The sequence below is a fragment of the Gossypium raimondii genome, chromosome 10 (assembly GCF_025698545.1).
Source record: "Gossypium raimondii isolate GPD5lz chromosome 10, ASM2569854v1, whole genome shotgun sequence".
NCBI lineage: Eukaryota > Viridiplantae > Streptophyta > Magnoliopsida > Malvales > Malvaceae > Gossypium > Gossypium raimondii.
Window position 1 is genome coordinate 59,137,590 of NC_068574.1, and position 21,281 is coordinate 59,158,870.

Here is a 21,281-nt window from a genome sequence, read left to right on the forward strand (position 1 = left end):
GGGGCTCAAATTGAGCATTGAAAGGCCTGAAATATTGCCTGACTAAAACCACGTCCCTCTGGGCTTCAATCTCTAATTCATAATGAATATAGTTTATTCAATTCGGCCTCCTTTTCTCTCAATTCTTATTAACTTTCTTTTCTAAAGTTAAAGCCCAAACAACATCCCCATTATGTAGGTAGAATTTTGTTTTATATAAAACCATATTTACAAAAAAATTTATTCAATGTCGATTGAGTCTTAATTCGATTGACATTGAGATTATTGTCAGTGTAGGAGGACGTAGGTTCGAGTGCACTGAAGCGTATCATCTTCCTATTTATGAGATTAATGTTAAAAAAAATTATTTAAAAGATCAATGAGATTTTGGTTGAAACAATAAAATTAAAATTTTAGAAATATTGGTGTCTTAAGTTCAAGTTTAATCATGTGTGAATTTGGGGTTAATTTTTTAAATAAATTTTATATAAAATATAAAAAATCCTCAAAGTAATTTTTTGGAAAGAATGGGTTTTTAGTTTTTTCTTGTTTCTACTTTATTATATATATATATATATATATACTTATTCATGACATTATTTTTAGTGTCACATTTTATAATTCTTTTTCATTTGCGTGCTTGATAAGAAAGATAGAAAAAAAAGAAAGAAAAACATATTCTTTTTATTCATGAGACTTGATAGAGTTGAAAATGAGAAAAAAAATGAAACTTTAGAGAATGCATAATTTTGAAATAAATCATAGTTTTCTCGTTCTTTTCTTTTATCCTTTTATCATTCCAATTTGGATTGGAATGATTCGCTTTTACGCATTTGGGTGGAAAATAATTATTTTCTTATTTTCTTTTCTTCCGTTTTCCTTATTTATCTAGTGCACTAAAAATGATATATTTTTCGCTCTTCCATTCTTTTCTTTCATCTTTTCATTTTCTACTCAATCAAACACACTATAAATATTTCGCATAATTTGCTGTCATAATATAATCTCGTAAAAATTATCATTTGTGGTCTGGAATGATTTAATTTTAAAATATTTAAATAAAATTTTATAATAATTAAACTTGTAAACTTAATTATTTCTAGTACTTTTCTTAAACATATTATATAGTTTTAGATGATGTACTTCCCAAAATGGCACATCAATAAATTTTGGTATTCTTCATGTTCGTTTTACAATTTATTTTTAGGGTTCGAGTTACGTTTCTTAAATAATATTATATTTAAAATTTGATCTTACGTTTATTTTTTAAGAGTACAAAATTTATCACTACACTCAACACTTATATATAAAATATTTTATGTTTATATAACTTTTAAAACATTCATATTTTGTATCATATAAAATTTTAAATGCACACACTGTTGTTTCATCAATGCACTAGCTGACAAGAAACCAAGACATGTTTGGTAAATAATTTAAATATAAACAAAATTGATAATTGAGGACTAAAAAGGGAAAAATGGAATAGGGTAGGGGTTTACCTTGCACGAACAAGAACCCCAGATTTCGGCTGTGGTCACCATCACTAATATTCCTGGCCAAGCAAAAGGCCAATATTTTCTCACCTCTCTCCTTTGATGGAATGTGATTTTACCTCATCATCACTACCCTAAACATCCTTTCTCATTATTATCCCCACTTGGATCCGGTCTGGTTGGGCAATGGCCTTCCTCCCCCACCCCCAATGGTAGATTTATTATTTATCACCTTAAAATTGTATATTAATATAATGATAAAATTACATTTTAATCCAAAAAATACGATGAATTTTTGGGACCCTAAATCAATTTTCTCGTACCTGTAAACTAATGAGTAGGCTAATGAAAAAACATGATTGAGACTATTGAACCCAAACTTTTTTCCACAAAATAAATAGAGTGGGTTACCAAGGAAACAAAGAAAAAAACAAAACATTAATATCGAAGAATATGAACCCTTAATATAGGCAAGCAAAAGTAGTACTTAAAAACCCAGGAAAGACGGGCCAAGCCGAAATGGAGTCGCCATGTGAAAGTTCATAGCAAATAGCAACAAAAGCAAACAAAAAACAATGCATGGAAGCCCCCCTCTCTCTTTATAAAGAAACCTAAACGATGAGTAGGGTTTTCTAATGGTTTGGGTTTTCCATTTGGAGAAAGGCTAAGACTAAGCCAACACAATGCAAAATGCAAATGAGTCGTCAGCGGAATTTCTGGGTTTTTAATTTCCGTCTTTCGAGTTATCATTTCAAATGGCTTTGCTGGTGAAAGGAGCAACATGTAGATTAGGGTTTAGGGTTTGTAGTTGGGAAAAGAAGGAAAGGAAAAGTACGTACTGCATGGGAAAGAGAAAAAGGGGTATTTAATGAGTGTTTGGTTTAATGTGATTTAATGTTGAATTTTCATTTCTAGTTTGCGGTTTGGGTTTCTTTTTGGTGTAGCATAGATTGATTGCTATATCTTTTGGATTTTTGACGTGATGTTTTTGTATTATTTCGAATATGTGTATGAAGGTGGGTTTGGATTAGTGATTGGGTGCGGTGCGGTGCGTTTAGTTTATTTTTTATTTCACGCTACAGTATCTTACAGTGTCTAATTTCACCGTCGCCGCTGTTTTTACACTAACCACAGGTAAATGTATTGCCAATCCAAACCCACCCTAAGTTTTAGATTTGCAACTTTAATATATTTTTTTCTAACTTTTTAATGACGTGACAGTCCAAAACTGTTCACATTTTGTGATCGGTTTCAATACCATTCCCTTCGCCCCATCGGAAAAGGTCACGACCATTGTTTTGCTTTCTTTCGACATTAAAAAATTTTCTACAATTTCACCAGTAAAATAATTTTTATACCCTAACCCCAACTTTTCACAAACTCTCAATTTCGGTACCCATTCTAAATGAAAACACAAAGCACACATAAACCCAACTCAAATTTGGAGCATCCAAACAATTTCTTTCCTTTGCTCGACGACATGGTCGAGCTGCATATGGGAGCCTTCAATCCACAATGGCAGTATACCCCATATTTCTCCTTACCAGCTTTTGAGTTTGAGGTTGACGAGAAAGACATTTCTCTATCTATTGAAGCTATGGGTTTCAAAACCCTTAAGCTAAGAAGGCTTCAACAAAACTTAGTAACTTAGTAACTATTCATTTTCCACCTATTTAAGGGTCTGACTCAATTCAATTTCGAAATTAATGTGATTACCGAACATCAAGAATATCAGGCTAAGAAAAAAAGAAAGTTTGATTTTGTATCATAAAATATCTTGATATATGTTCTTTGCAAATCAAACTTTATTCATGGATATGTGATCCTATAGGATGGGTGTTTTTGTTGACGTGATGTGAAAGTTCAAAGATGAGCAATGGGAACATGGTGTTGAGTAAGGGTTTTGACCGATATGGTGATGAATTAGAAATTTCAACTAGTACTTTAGTTTAGTATTGGATGGTCAATGGAGTTTCATTTCTTTATGGTGAGGTTTGGTGGTGAGAGTAATGCTTCTTCATTGTAATTGTGTGTTATATTTGATGATACCGGCAGGTGTCTAGGTGCTTTGGTGCTCTGTTTTTTGCTTCTTTGTTTCGAGGTGTTGAATGTAGCTTTCAATGGGTGGCTATTATAGGCCTTGGATTAATCATGTTGAGACCTTTGTTGTGACGTGGTTTTTTACTTCTTTAATATCCTCTCTAAGAAAAAATAAAGTGTTCTCAAATTAGTACCATATCTATACACCATATATATATAAATGAATGAGGCTTGCTAACGTACTACAACTGTTACAATCGATTATCCCTCAAATTAAGTAAGATAGATAACACAAATAATATCTTCAGAACAACACAAGATAAGCCTTTAATCAACTAGATATCTTTTCTTTAATAGTCACGAGTCAATATGATCCATAAGTTAGGGGATGATGATTGCTTCGACCTAATCCAAACTAATCTCCAAAATCTCCTTTTAAATGTAGTTTGGATATTAAGGATGGACTGATAAGTATCTCAAACAACTAAGAAAATCATAGTCCAAATTCTATTCAAACATGACAATTTTTCCGAGTCATTAATGCTACTCCTAGTTGACAGTGGTCGAGGCACTCTTTGAAAAATGCCTCAATAGATAGATATTTTAGCCCTTATCTAACTAGGTCGACTCGTGACATTAACTCAATCTTAAAATTTAATAAACCATTACTTAAAATTTTAATGTGAAATTTTCAGCATTTGATAATCTGTTTATCCATTTATGGAACAAAATAAATAATGCCATTTATTTTGGAAGGTGAACACAATTAAAACGAGTGATAATGACATAAATCATATATATATATATAAATTAAAATTAAAATGAAAAGTCTTTCTCTCTGCAACTGCATCGTCAGCCTTTCATTAAATTAAAATATTATTCTTCTATTGGGAAACAGCCATTTTCATGTGCCCAGATGTTTTTAATACCTTAATCTTCTTAATTAAGAAAAAAGGATTTATTTTAATAAATTCTAATTTTGTCAAATTCTAAATTCAGTATTGTTCTTTTTCAGGTTTTTGCAAAAAATGGAGAGAATATTTAGTTGGCCATCAGATTTGCTGTTAGCACGTCAACCAGTTATTTCATTTTTATTTTTTTTGGCTCTCTTATTTTGCAATTCTACACATTACTTATTTGGTATTTGGAGTCGATATTATTGATGGAAATTTATTAAAATACGATGACGACCCGAATATAATTTGTCTCAAACTATAAAACAGATGAGAATACCGTAATTATATCAAAAAGAAATTCAACCGGGATTCAGTTTTTATATTTTAATTTAAGATAACTTGATCGTAGTACTATTATAAATTATGAGATTTTTTAAAGAGGTCATAAGTATATATATAAGATTACAAGTACAAATTATAAATAATACATGTTGAATTAATTATAACAAAAATCAACTCAATATAAAATATAATGAACGAGAAAACATATTATATCCATACAGAAATTAAAATAATCTGGACAAAGCTCAAAATGGTAAGACTTACACTTCAAATAATCGTAAAGACGTTAGAGAACCCACACACATGATATTTATCCATGATGAAACTCTTACTTAAAAACTTAAAGTTTTACAACCTCAATCTTTGCTAACACTTTCAAACATCTTACATCCTTTTCTGATAATCGGGGAGTAGAATGAATTTATTTTGGATCGAATCTAAATTCTCATGCTTATAGTATTTGTAAAACACACAAAAACCAACATTATTGTTCATACGAACCTATGTTTGAACTTGGAAGCAAATTGGATCTCTCTAAAAAAGAAAGGGAAATATTAACCTGAAATTAATCAGGGTTCCCATAAAACTTATTGATTCAATCGTACTCTCGAAGGCAGATATGAGAAATATATATATATATATATATAATATTGGACTAAACCATGGAAACAGAAAGGCTTAAAAATGCCATAAAAGGGTATAAATTATAAAACAAGTAAAACTCTGAAAATTGGCAATGTGTGTGATCAAAACAAAAGGAAAGAACCTTTGCAGACACCCCTAGCTAATATGGCTAGCCAAACTATATATGTAATCATATATGATATAATATACAATTTTAGCTAGGGTCCAAAGTTCAGGCCATTGTCAATTCCAAGCCACCTCCCAATTCATCAAAAGCAATATGCTTGTTGAAGACGCAACATCTATACAATCCAGCTATCACCATTACTTGTATAAATTTTGAAGGGGCTAAACTTGAAATTTCCCATTTTAGAGGGGTGGGGTAGGGCCTGCGTGCCCCTTTGCCTTCAAAAACCAGTGTCTTAAGAGGCTAGGCTTGATTCACAAAACTGAAAATTAATTATAACCAATGTGAGATATAACTTACAATATTCAAGAGAGAAGTGTCAGTACATCATAATAATTATGGATGTCACCCTTAACCCTCTTAAATTTTTTATTTTAAATTCAATTTTCGGATTGGCTAAGGATTATGGTGTATTTGGTACCTAAGGATTACGATGTTTAGCGCTCTCTCTCACACAAAGCCACCCACCAAACCCCAAACCCTATTCATTGCTCCTCTTCCACTCTCTATATATACCACCTTCAACCCTCCCTTCAATATCCATCAATGGTCTTCAAAGTTCCATTCTTTTCCCTCTATTTTAGCTTTGGGTTTTTGTTCTTATCAAACTTTGCTTCATGTTCTTTCACTTCCTTTTGAACTTCTTTCTATTTGATGCAATGGGGTTCAGGCTTCTCTTTATTCTTCTTCTGCATGGGATGATATGATGATGATGATGATGGTGATGGTGGTGGTGATGCTGATGTTGATAATGGTACAACAGCCATTGTTTTCTGTTGGAGCATCATCAAGATTCACAAAAAGCATTTTAAGGTTTTTTTTGAATTGAATTGATCAATCAGCGCTTTATGAATATGTTTTTGAGAATCTTGATGATGCTGCAGTGGCAATAAATGGCTAAGTTCTCTATTTCATAGCAAGCAAGAGCTAACAAGAAAAGAAGCTTTAAAAATGCAGGTGAATTTGTTCTACTTCTTGTTTCTAGTTTATTTTATCTTTTAATGTCAACAAACTGAGGAAAAAATGTTTAATATTTGATAATGTTATTAGGGTTTTTGTTATAATCCAATATCTAATATACTGTAATGATCATATCTGTGAAGTTTTTTTCTTTTACAGATGGTGCAGTACAGGGATATATAGCAAATCTCTTTTATGTTCATTTTGTTGATTATTTGTTAATATGATGTAATTCTTTAGTTAATTTTTATTAAATATTGTATTTTTTCATTATTCTTTATAGAGATTTACATGTTTTTTTAATGTTATCATTTCTCCTTTTCTTCACAATATTATATATATATAAATAATTGAAAATGTTATCATAGAGACAACATAAACCCAAGTGAATGACATCTCTATTAAAAAAAAATTAGAAGATAAAAAAAATGGAATTCGAGTTTTGATCCCAAATCATCGACGTTAACTTCACAATCAAACAGACAACCTAGTATGTTGGCATGTCTCGAATCCAGTCAACTTTTACGAATATTTTATATCAGCTCTGCCATTGATGAACAGTCTTTCAATTAATGCATGTTAAGCTGTCGAAAAACATGTTTTGTAGCTCAGCAAATCCCAAATCATCTTTAAAGCAAGAAAATTTTCTTAAGGAGTGAAAAGGAAAGTTTGCCATTGTATACTAATTTATAAACTTACGAGTTCTAGAAGGAATTTAAGGCAGTTAATAATAAATTTCTTACAGGCCCTTCTGATTTTGCCTCCAACAGGTTTCTTTTGGAATTAATGTAGTTCTAACATTTCAGGTTCTTGGTTTTGACAAAATTGTCGAGAAATTGTTTCGGAATTTATTATTTTCTTAATATTGGATTCATTTTATAGATAATGAATATTTGGAAACTGAAGTAAAAAACATATATGTATTAGTAATTTTGGATTATTATTTTATGTGATATTGATTAAAAGAATTTCACAAGTGAAAATTGAATATTTTTCGTATACTAAAAATAAAATTAAAAAATACATGTCAGCAGTGAAACCCTTTTATTCAAGTGATAATGTAGTGAATAATATTATCCAATATTTTTTTATCTTAATTTTCAACTCAAGTTTTCGAAAAAGAAAAAGTTATTTGTTTATTAAAAATGAAGTATTACCTTATGCTAGGTAATATATACATGTCTAAATGATATTATGCCTACCATGTTAGGTGTTCGCTCGTGGAGGCCTAAAGGCGGAGCTGCATATGGGAGCCTACATGTCTATATGATATTATGCCTCCTTTGCTACATGTCTAAATAATATATAAACCAAATGTTTGAAGGTAGGGTTTGGGAAAAAAAACAACTTTAAGGAAAGAGATTTGGACACAAGATCTCTCACATGTAATACCCAATTTATGTCCCGCCCATATACATCACATATATAAACTAAATAAAATAAAATAATAGTCCAAAAGTCCAAAGAAATAATTAAAAAAGCAGCCTAATAACACCTAACTCAATACAATAGGCTCAATTTCTAAATACCAAGACTCAAAATACCAAAACCCGGAAAATACTAGACCCAACAGACCCTAGCCCGAATACCCTATCTAACCCGGGCCCAAGGCACAACGCAGCCCAAAATCAGAAGCAGGAAACCCTGGAAAACCCTAGGCGCCGCATGACTGCACAGCCAGCATGCTCCCCTCTCGTGCGTGCGCCACTACACCTTTGTGTCGCTCCCCACACGCACCTCCATAGCTGGACTCCTCCGTACCTGCAGCAAACAACAAATCGACAGCAAAATGGAACAAACAAACAAAAAATGAGAGGCAGAGAAAAAGAAAAATAAAAAAAAAGAATTTGGATTCGTTTTCTTTTCTTTTTGTTTTCGGGTTATAAAAAAACCCAAAGATGTACTGAAAGGGGGCTCTCTTTTCCCCTTTTTTACGCATACAGAGAAGGAATACAAAGGAAGCAAAAAAAATATATTCAAGTTAAAAAAAGAGCAGAGTTTCGCAAGGTGGCTTTTGAATTTCTTTTTTTTTCTCTTTACTTTTCTTTGTTTTTTACTACTCCGTTCATAAATAGCTCGAAATAAAAAAGAAAAGAGGGATCTTACCTGTGAGCACGCCGTCGGAATTGCTGCTTGCTCCGTTCCAAATCGGAGCTGATAGTAGCGAGATTTCGGGCCTGTGAGGTGGCTGGGAGCAGAAGGAGAGGTCTCCTGTTTCTTAAGTTCCTTTTAGGGTTTTTCAGAGGCCTTTAATAGTGTTCAAAACAACACCGTTTGGGGCTACATTCAGTGGCTCCAAAACGGTGTCGTATTAACATTTGACCCGATGACCCGACCCGGATGCGGCGAGATTTGCGTGTTCTGGCAGGGGAGGGAGATTTGCGCAAAAGGTCCTTCTTCTCTTGCAGGATTTTTTTAAATCGGTCCTTTTATTTTTTATTTTTACCCTGCATTTTGATATTGTCACATTTTGGTCTATGTCACTGCATTGCGTTTTGGGGAAGTGGGATATTTCCCATTTGGCTCCCCCCATAATTCGCGAATTGCAATTTGACCCTCTGGTTCTTTTAAATTACATTTGTGGCCCGTTAATTTATTTTTGTCCGCAGTTTAGTCCCTTTTGTTTATTATTATTATTATTATTATTATTATTATTATTATTATTATTATTATTATTATTATCATCGTTATTACTACTAGTATTATTATTTATATTAGTATTAGACTAGTGTATATGTTTAATTGCTATTACTTACGTATATACATTATTTTATGTTATCATGTATATTATTTTAAGTTTTTAACATTTTGTACAACATTGTTTTATATCTATGTACAATTTACATTAAATCATTTTATTAAAACATATACGAGTATACAATACATTATTATAGCTTTTCATTTATCTATACCTACATGTAATTTATATATTTTTAAGGACCCTATTTTAATTTATTTTGGTTACTTTCAACTTTTGTATATATTATTATATATTTTACTTATTCCTATATATATATATAATTATTTTCTTTTAAAACCCTATTTTATATATTTTGTTTGATTCTACCTTTTATATATTGTTATGTGTGTATTATCATTCATATTGTTATTAAAATCTTCATTTCATATGCATTATTTATTTAAAATTGATATGTATTTTAATTTACTTCTTATATAATATTTACTTTAAAATTCATTTAGATGCTACTATTTTATGCGATATTTATCTCGAGTTCTATTTTTAAAAACATTTCAAATCTTCAAATTAGTTACGTCGTGTTTGTGATAGATTTTATATCTTTAACTTTTAATTGTTGGTGTTAATATGTACATGTAATATGTGATTATGAATGTTATGTACTTTATATTATCTCGTTTGTGTTGATAGATTATTCGAGTTCTTTAGTATGTATTTTAGGATTATGAGTTATCCTTTCGCGTTGTACATTATCCTTATATTGCATTTCATTCCCTTAAAAGGTTATGTTTCATATCAATTAAATACCCAAAGCATCTTTATTCAAAAAGCTTTTCGAAAATAACGTGACCTTCAGAGTTTGGGATCCTCGAAAAGATTGTGTCCTAACTTACTGGATTCCAATCTTCCTCTTTGAATCTAAGAAACCGAGTATCCTTTTTAATTGAAACAAAAATAAAAAGCTCATTCTCGAGCATTCAATACGTCATGTCCTAACGCATTGGATATAATATGTTATTTTCTCGAGACGAGGATTTTTCTAACAAATGAAAATAAATGCAATATTCGATATTTAGGGATTTTGTAAAATCGAACCCTAACTTACTGGGTTTTGATTTTCTCATTTGACCAAAATAATCAGATATCCTTCTTAAAATGCATAGGTTTTAAAAGTCAAAGGATAAACTTAATTTCGAGGATTTGACATGTTGCACTCTAACTTACTTAGTGTGAAAATTTATTTCTTCGGAATAAGTGTGTCTTATCAATCAATTTAATTTATTCAAGTTTTCCCACCAAAGGATCGTATTTTAAAATCTTTTCAAAGTTTCGGCATTAAGACATTAAACAATCAATTCGGTACCAATTTTGGGAGTTATGAGGGTGCTAACCCTTCCTCGTGCGTAATCGACTCCCGAACCTATTTTCTCAAAATTTTGCAGACCAAAATCATTTTCAAGGTGAGCCGATCACACCTCAATAAAGGATCGGTGGCGACTCCCATTTTCCTTTTTAAGTCGATCCCTGTTTTTCAAATTTAAAAATGGTTTCGACATCACACATAAGTACCACATTTAACCATTGAAGTATATTAACTCACATGACAATTTTTCACAATCTTAATTCAAAAATCAAGATGTGACCACTTTTGGTTTCATAAATTCTGCTAACTCGATTTTCAGGATGTGACTGCATACTTCATACTGTAATTAAGTGGTGTGTTGGAGGATAGATTGAGAGTTAACGAAAAGTCACTTCGGTGGCTAATGTGGTACGTTGAATTCATGTCAAACCTACTTGGCTGAGTTTAGGGTGTTACATTGGTTGCTATTAGAGCTAGCCAGGTTTGGTTCGCTTGGCTATCTATATGATTAGTAAGTTCTCTAGAATGGCGAAGTATGCTCGCTAGAGCAAATAAGGTAAGTTCATCGTATTATGAAGTGCTTTGTATGTGTGCGTGACTATTTGATTTCTTGGTAGGACTGAGAACAACATCGCCTTGGTTTAGCTGTATCTTTTCCATGATTACGCCTCAGAGCATCCTTCTGCTGTTCGCCATCCCAGTAAGTAAACTGTGTTTTGGTGAACTGTGTTCGCATGTAAGTTTGTCAAGTGCGAATTGTGTTCGTGTGTATGTCTGCTATGTGCGAACCATGGGTTCGAGTTTGTTGAAGCACATTATCTTTCTATTTATAGGTTGGAGAGAGATTATGGGTAATTTTAGGCTTTATGTAAAAAAAAAAAAGAAGAAGAAGATAAGTTACAATATTAAAATCTCACTAGAAAATCCAAGTAAATAGGAAGAAAAAAAAATCAAAATGCTAATTAATTATTACATACTTATCTAGAAATTATCTCCATTTTCAAAGCCATGAAAGAAACAACATAAAAAAGAGAGTAATTTATTGATAAGGGTCCCTATAACTCTTTGATTCAATTCAACCAGTCAAAAGCAGAGATTTAAATGAGAAAGAAAGAAAGAAAGAAATAAATATATATATATATATATATATATATATAAAGAAGCTAATACATGGAAACTGAAGACCTAAAAATGCCATTAAAGGGTATAAAACAAATAAAACTCTGCAAAATAAAGAATAAAAAATGGGCAATGTAAGTGTCCAAATCAAAAAGGAAAGAACCTTTGCAGATATCCCTAGCTAATATGGTTAGCCAAACCATATATGAATATGATATAATTTTGGCTAGGGTCCAAGCTCAGGCCCTTGTCAATTCCAAGCCACTTCCTAATCCATCAAAAGAATTATACTTGTAGAATACGCAACATCTATACAATCCAGCCATCACCATATCTGGTATAAAATTTGTGTTCATTTTATTATTTTTCAATTTTATCCTCAATTTTCGGATTGGCTAAGGATTATTTTTTAATTTGGCACGTAAGGGTTACAACCCAACCTTAAAATTCCATTCATTTCCCCCCTCTTCCACTCTCTATATATACCCCCCTTTAATTCTCTTCAACACACCCCAATGGTCTTCAATGTTACCATTCTTTTCTTTACTTTAGCTTTGGGTTTTTGTTTTTATAAGCTTTGCTTCATCTTCTTCACTTCTTTTTTGGGTTTCAACTTTTTTGGGTTAGGGTTAGGGTTTTATTTTGCATGGGATGCTATGGTGATGGTGGTGAGGATGATTGTACGACAGTCACTGTTTGCTGTTGGAGCATCATCAAGATTCACAATTTTAGGGTTCTTTTTTGATTGAGCCTTTTTATGATTGAGAATCCTGATGATGCTGCAGTGGCAATAAGTGGCTAAATATTCCAATTTACAAGCAAATGCTACCACCAAAAAACTACCAAAAAAAAAGTGAAAATAATGAAGGTGAATTAATCCTCTCTTTTGCTTGTATCGTTGTTGTTTTTGATGAATACATTTAATGCTAATAACCTTACAAAAATGTTTAATATTTGATAATATTATTAGGGTTTTGCTATAAAATCCAAGCTGCAATATACTGTAATAATCATATATCTATCTTAGTTTTTTTTTTTTAATTTCAGTTTTAGATTATGTTATTCTGACCCTTTTTTCAGAGGTTTTCAGCTGCAAAAAAACTCGTTAATTTCCATTTTGTGTTTATATAATTTATATATATATTTTAAATTTTTACTGATGATGCTCTGCAGGAATATATAGCAAATCTCTTATGCAATCATCTTGGTTTTTGTCAGCAATATATAATCATTTTGTTAACAATGTTGTACATTAATTTTTCCCTTTCTTAGTTTATTGATGTAATTTTTTAGCCTTTTTATGGGAATATTTTCAGTTCTTTTCAATGTATTTTATATGTAATTTTTCATATTTCTACATGAAGGTTTTCATCTTTTATGTTAAGAATTCGCTTGTTTCACATTATGTATAAAAAAGAGAGCCTAAACCCAACAAATGCCCAGTAAATGACATCTCTGTAAGAAAAGACTATTTTAACTTTACAATCAAACAGGCAACGTTGTATGATGATGACATACGTGAAATATTGACATTTTGTATGAAAGTAATTTAGATAAAAGCAGTTTCGCCATTGAAAATAACCTAGTTTTCCACGTCTCTGGTCTCAGTCGTTGATGAACAAGCAGTCTCTCAATGCATGGCGGACACACTATCTGAAAAAAACATGATTCCATTACATGCTCTGCCCCATTGAAAACGTTTTTCATTAACACTTTTATTTCTCTATCAATCGTCATTTTTTGACAAATTTTGAGAACTTAATTATTTGCCATTGTTTGTTTTTTCGTCTGTCAAAATTTGCTGCCCTCATAGGACGATTGATAGAGAAATAAAATGTAAATAAAAATGTTAAGTTGAAAAGATTTTTAAACTGAAAAAGTAAGAGAAATATTGGATTTTAAATTTTTAAAGTATAAGGGTTAAATTTTAAATTCTGTAAAAGTATAGGGACTAATAGTATATTTTAACCTTCTCTTTTTTTAAGAGGTACATATATAGATATCATTAAAGCAAAGGATTAGGAGTATGAGTGAGTATTCAATCGATTCAAGTCAAAAAATTTCAAGTTGGTCGAGTTGACAAATCCTATTTTAGCAACCGGACTCAATTTAATCTTTTTTAACCGAATCGAATCAAGTAAAAAAAATTCGAGTCGAGTTAACGAATCCTATTATTTATAGTCATTAATGTTGCGTTTACATGGATTAATTATTTAATTAGTAGACGAAGTACAATATTGTTTAACTACATAAACAATATAATGGTTTTGCTTTTAACTTAATGAGTAAACATTTATCAAGGCGACGTAGTTTTACCTTTTAACACTGGGTGTGCCACTGTTTTCAAACCTTCAATAATTACTTCGAGTAGCGCCCGTACCGAAATTTTTAGGTCGCTACAGTAAACATTTATTAAAACGACGTAGTTTTGCATTTTCTTATTCGGATTTTCGGATAACTCGAATTGTGTAATTCATATTCGAGTTAAATCGAAAATTTTAATTTTTTATTCTCAAATAATTCGAACTATTTAATTCAAATTTTGAATTTTTTTATTGAGTTTTTCAAATCAAATCAAATTTTGCTCACCCTAATTTGGAGTACAACAAAAACCAACAATTGTGTCCAAAGAGATGCCAGAAACCTAACAAATTGGAAAAGAAACAATAGACACCAAGATAAAATAAAGCCAGCAAAACAAACTTCGTAAAAAAATATTTAACATATCATTAGTCCACTTAGAACTAGCTATATAGGGTGTGCTTGGTTGAGTGAAAAAAGTGGAAGATGAAACAGGGGATTGGAAATGTGGAAAGAAAATATAAAATGTGCTTAGTAAAGAAAAGCGAGTGGAAACAAAAATCACTTTCTATCCTAATATATAAAAATCAATTCTTCCAAATTGGAATAATAAGAAGAGAGCATGAGATAGATGCATGTTAGTTCAAAATTATGAGTTTTCATAAGTTCTGTTTTCTTTCCTCTCAATTTTCAACTCTACCAAGCAATGAATAGGAAGATATAAATTTTTCTGTTCATTTTTTCATCTTTCCTACCGATCAGATCAGACCTATGAAAAAAAAATTGTAATTTCTATCTTTCTATTTTTCTATCCTTTCAATTTTTCATCTTTTCAATTTTCTTTCCATACTACCAGGTCTAAGCTCAGTGAGAAAGTCTAACATCTGTATTTATAGCTCTTGGGATCTAACAAATAAACCAGGAACAAGATGATATTTCAAGAGAGATGATATCAAGAACTAAATATCCTAAGAGAGTTAGGGGTATGAGAGAAATTCTTAAGCAAGATAGCTTGTGTATAATTCATCTAGGGGAATGGGCCTAAAACCTTTAAAAGAAAAAAAAAAGTGTTATGATGGTAGCCTTGCCTAATTGATTGGATATCCCAATGTCTAAGTTCAAAGGAAAAGCTAAATTGTATTGCACTTTTTAGTAGCACTTGAAAATTATAATTTCCTACCTATTCCTATGGTGAAAAACAAAATATTAAGTGTAAAGAAATAATGATGAGTTTTACTCTTAATGATTCTCATGTCTTGATTTTCAAGTGGGGTATGAGCATAATGCTCTTCATGAGAATTCACCTATATCAATGAGAAATGTGGTTGTTTCTGGAAGACAACCCTAGCTAAAATTGCTAGCCAAACTATATATATATATATTATAATGGTCAAATTCTATTATTAGACCTTGTATTCTGTCTAAAATTATAAATTTGATTCTGTAGTTTAATTTGATCAATTTTAATTCTTATGTTTTTTAATTTTAAAATTTTAATCTGACTCAATCGTAATATTTAAATCATTTGCTTAAATTATGTTACTAGTCTTGTCTTTGTGCGTAAAGTTATAGATTTAATTCATAGTCGCCAATTGGATCATTCTTAGTGGTTATATTTTTAAATTTTGAAATTTTAATCTTAATGTAAATGACAATCGTTAAATCTATTAATTAATTTTTATCAATAATATTAAAAATAACAAACTGACATAATATTATGTTTGACACATCAAAATTTTAAAATAACAAAACTTAATAAACTTAATAATTATCATTTAATTTAAATTAAAATTTTCAAATTCTAAAAATATAAAGAGTAAAAATCACCAAATTAAAATCCGAATACTATTTACAGTGTTTAATAATAGCTGCATTCGGCGTCGTATTATAATTTCGGCTAAGGTACAAGCTCAGGCCCTTGTCAATTCCAAGCCACCTCCCAATTCATCAAAAGAAAATTGCTTGTAGAATACGCAACACCTGCACAGTCCAGCCATCACCATAACTGGTATAAATTTTCTGTTCATTTTTTTCCCAATTTTTTCCTCAGTTTTCGGATTGGCTAAGGATTGATTTTTAATTGCGTTAATCATTATTTAGGGTCTAAATTTAGTAATTATTTTTATATTAGAGTTTGAAATTTTTTTTGAGTCAGATCTTAAATTTAATTATTCTTACATTAAGACCTAATTAGTTACTTATTCTCAGGGATTTGAACATTTTCTTTGTCCAAGTTAATTCATAAATTTGACAATTGTCGCATTAAACTTGAACTTTAAAATTTTTAAGAAAATATCAGAAAATAACTAAGGCAAAAAAAATTCATACATACCTCAACATGAGAATCATTATCTAGTTCAATACCCTAAATATGAAAATAGTTACCAAATTAAAACCCGAAAAATAATTTAACCCCTTCTAATTTGGTACGGAAGAGTTACAGGTTTTAACTCTCTCTCTCTCACACACACGCTGACACGCACACAAAGCTACCAACCAAACCTTGAACTCCATTCATTGCCCCTCTTCCACCCTCTATATATACCCCCTCCCCCCCCTTAACCCTCTCTTCAACTCACACCAAAGGTCTTCAAAGTTCCATTCTTTTTCTCTTTCTCTCTTTAGCTTTGGGTTTTTGTTTTTATAAGCTTTGCTTCATGTTCTTCACTTCTTTTTTGAAGCTTTCCTTTGGGTCGTCCTTGTTTCACGTATTCAGACATTGGGTCGTCCTTTTTTTTCCTTCTACTTTTCGGGTTAGGGTTTTTTAGCTCTTTTTTACTTTTGCATGGGATGGTATGATGATGATGATGGTACAACAGTCACTGTTTGCTGCTGCAGCATTATCAAGATTCACAAGAGGCGTTTTAGGGTCTTTTTTGATTGATTGATCAATCAATAAGCCCTTTTATGATTGAGAATCTTGATGATGCTGCAGTGGCAATAAGTGGTTAAATATTCCAATTTATTACAAGCAAGTGCTACAAAAAATACTACAAAAATGAAGGTGAATTGATTCTTTTGCTTATATCTTTGTTCTTTCTTATTAGGGTTTTTTGGCCTATAATCCAAGCTACATTATCCTGTAATAATCATATATCTGTCTCTGTTTTTTTTTATTTAATTATTTTTTAAATAACAGTGTTATATTAAGTTATTCTTACCCCTTTTTTTTTAGAGATTTTCAGCTGCAAAACCCAAAATGATAAAAGATGAGATGGATAAACGCGAAAGCAAATCATGAAGTTTGTCAGAGTCGCAGATTTGACTTAGAACTCTAGATGTTTAGAAAGAAATTTAGACTTTGACAAAATCTGAAACGAAATAGAATCCAAGTTAGATAAAAAAAACTAAAAAATAATAATAAATAAAAGGAAGCGAATAAAGAAGATAAATGGAAAGATAGAACGTGACATGTGAAAGTCCTAAGAAGCCTTAAAAAAACACAAAAAATCCACAACTCCCTTCAAGCGGCTCTAATTTCCCTTCCAATTTAAAAATATTATTAAAACTCTTCTAAAAGAAACTCAAGAAAAATTCTTAAAAAGAAAAACCGAGAGAGAATTTATTAACTCAAAAGAGAAATAGAATAATAATAAATTGCATGAATTGTGTGCAATGCAAATGTCTATATATAAGCTAGCTAAATAAATCTAAATAAAACTCTTACGTATACTAGAACTCTAATTTAATCTAAAAAAGAAGTAATTTTAAACTGAATTTTCTTGTTAACATAAAACTCCTAAATAACTTAAAATACTTAATAATTATCAAAAATTCATAATAAAATAATAAGATCTGAAAAATATAATATTGAGCTTATATATAATAAAAATTAAATCTAAAGCCCGAACCTAATATGGTTTAAACTCGAATTAAAAGCCCGAAATTCGTAATTCCCGTCATAATCCCGTTCAAAAATTCTGTTTGCGCAGTCTTCACTAAAACGGTCATAACTTGAGCTCCCGAACTCAAAATCGAGTGATTCAAAATGCATTTTAAAGCTAAGAGATAGATCTTCAAACGCCATGAGAATCTCAACCCAAAAATGTCAGCATCCTATCCAAAAAGTCGTCGCAAGTCTGCTGATTTCCAAGCTTGAAAATTGGTAGTTTTAGTGATTTGAATCTAATAAATTTCACCCCATTCGTGCATGTATCACAAAATTTAACATCCCGAAATAGGGCTTAAATGGAACAGTGGTTGCAAAACCACGAATCCGAGATAGAAAAGTTTATTGTAATAAAAAGAAATAAAAAGGGGAAAAGATGGCAAAAATGTGCTCATCTTCTTCATGCTTGGCCGAATCTCAAGAGACACCATATCTAGGGTTTCTTCACTTTCTCAAGCTCATTGTAAGTGCATCCAAGCCCCGTTTTTAATGATTTTTACGTTTTTGGAGTTCTCGTAGCTCGGTTTATCTTATTTTACCATTAATTTATGTTAGAGTTTATATTTGGAAAAATAACCATAGGTGAAATGTGTTTATTTTGATGTCTTATGGTAGAATATGAAGCTTGAAATTATGTTAAACAACTTTTGCTAGGCGATTTTAAGTGAAAACGAGTAAAACGACATAATCGGTAAAAATACCTAATGTTCATAAGTGTTAGAGTGGGAATTTGATGTTGCCATATAAGGGAAAAATATTCAGCATGTTATAAAACATAATAATAAGGGATGAAGTTTAATTTCTGAGCTTTGGGACAAAAGTGGAAATATGCAAAAGTTTAGGGGCAAAAATATAATTTTGCCAAAGTTCGAGTCAAGGACTGTTTTGATGAATGTGAGTATTAAATAAGCTAAATTTTCTATTATAGATAAAGAGGAACGAAATCCGGAGTCAGACTGTGGAAAGAAAAAGATTGAGGACTAAGTTGCTAGATTTGATCATATTTTGTACCGAGGTAAGTTTACGGTAAATAAATGTAATATTTCAATAATTATTATTAATGTTGTTATTTTCCAGCAATTATGTATTTATTTCATGAAACTATTTAATGTTGACTCAAGTATGAGATGACAGAGAATCAGTGTTAAAAAGCCCCGTTGAAACATGATGAATGCATCAGATATAAATGTCATGACATTAAGAGGATGAGATCCCATGTAAGACCATGTTTGGGAGATGACATTTCCATCATTAAGATTATGAGAGGTCCCATGTAAGACCATGTCTGGGACATGGCGTTGGCACCGAGATGAGAGGTCCCCCGTAAGACCATGTCTAAGACATGGCATTGGCACTGATATGAGAACCCATGTAAGACCATTTCTGGGATATGGCATTAACAATATAAGAAACATCCCATGTAAGACTATGTCTGGGACATAGCTTTGGCATGTTAAATTCAGACAAGAGACCTGAGTATACTTAGTATTCTAAGTGATTCAACGGGCTAGTAAATAGACGATGTTACATGAAAGTTCAGGTAAAAGCATAATAGACAAGTTTAGGTGAGTTATAAAGATTAAGAGTATCTCAGTTATTAGTTGAGAAATAAATTTCAGCAAGGAGGGAGTAAGTTATAACCATGAGTTGTTTAAGCAAGTAAGTAAACAAGTAAGAGAGTAAGTAAAGAAGAAAGTAAAGATCCTAATGCTTAATGAAAATTTATGAGTATAATTGTTAATGATAAATGTTGTTATTTATTTACTTGTAAACTTACTAAGCTTTATGCTTACTTTCTTTATTTTCCTTCTTTTTTTTTATAGTATCGCTAAGTTAGTTCGGGGATCACAAGGACGTCGGAGTTCGTCTCACACTATCTACAGATATCTCGGTATTATGTGATTTTGAAACGTGTAAAGTTATGGCTAATGATTTGCTATTAAAATGGCTAATTAAGAACATGTTTAGTATTATGGATGTTTAAATGTTGGTTAATACAAAGAAATTATAAAAGAGTAAAACTTTGCAATGGTACAGTTTTTGGACAGCAGCAGTGACGTGAATTTAAAAAATCACCAAAATTAGTAGAAATGGAATTAGGGAGTGAATGAGATGTAGAATTAAAGCTTATTGAGTCTATTTCATATGAAAGAAATAGTGCAGGCAAAGAAATTTTATATTATGAGATATTTGAATTTTAGTGAGATAGAGTCAGAATGGTTTCTGAAGTCCCCTGTTCTGACTTTAGAAAATCATTAAAAATTGTATAGAAATAATTAGGAGCTATAATTTATATTTCTTGGTTCCTTAGTGAGTCTATTTTCAGTAGAAACAAGCAGAAGCACCATATGAATCTGTACAATGAGATAATTAATTTTTAGTGACGAGAGGTCAGGACTATCAAACAGTGAAACAGGGAGACTTTAACTTATAAATTGTACTAATTGGCCATCCTAAAAATTCTGAAAATTTTATGGTTTGAATTTATATGAGTCTAGTTTTGGGGAAAATTTACGGATCTAAATTTTATATTTTTTAACTCGAGTTATAATTAATTTAGTGATTGTTGTGCAGGTGGACAGTTTTATTATATAAATAGTGAAATAAATTATTTTGATTTATTTAAGTAATCGAAAATTTTTTAATGTTCCCAGTTTGAACCCGAACCGTTTTCATTGCATGTTTTAGGGTCTCGAGGATCCTTTTTAGGGACATGTTGATTGAACGTGAGCGAATTAATTTTAAAAGCAAATTTTTATGCTCCGAATTAGTAAGTTAAGTTAGATAACGCCTCCATGTGCTTGACTCTGGCGAGGGTCTCAGATAAGGGGTGTTACAAAAAAAATTCCCAGTCATGCTCAACTCCGGCGACAGTCTCGTGTAAGGGGTGTTACACAAAAAATTCCCAGTAAATGACATCTTTGTAAAAAAAAAAAAAAGAAGAAGAAGAAGAAGAAAAGAAAAAAAGACAATGTAAACTTCAGAATCAAACAGACAACCTTTGTATGATGACATATATGAAAATATTTTAGGTAGAACGCAGTGTCTCCATTGAATATCAAGGATGTTTCCACATTCTGGTCCCAGCCATTAATGAACAAACAACCTCTCAATACATGGCTGGCAGACTGTCTGAGAAAAACATGTTTCCATTACATGGTCTGCCACGTTGTAAACGTTTAACATATTGCTTTGTGTAACTCGGCAAAATCCCAGATCATGTGCCATTGTTTTGCTATCTCATTAAACCTTGTATATTGTTTGTTGGGGATTCTTACAGGCCCTGAAAAGATAATATAATGTTAAGAGGAAATATAATATAATAAATACTGTAAGTGATAAAGTAGTTAATTATTTACTTATAATTTTCTATGTTTTTATAGAAAA

At 31.1% G+C, this 21,281-nt stretch overlaps 1 long non-coding RNA gene across 1 annotated transcript; it reads right to left on the minus strand.

The window, feature by feature from the left end:
• Positions 1–7,854: 7,854 nt before the first annotated feature.
• Positions 7,855–8,880, minus strand: LOC105777687 (uncharacterized). Its single transcript, XR_001128376.2, has 2 exons — positions 8,631–8,880; positions 7,855–8,285 (listed from the first exon to the last, which is right to left on the minus strand). It is a non-coding gene; the product is annotated as an uncharacterized LOC105777687 (long non-coding RNA).
• Positions 8,881–21,281: the final 12,401 nt, after the last annotated feature.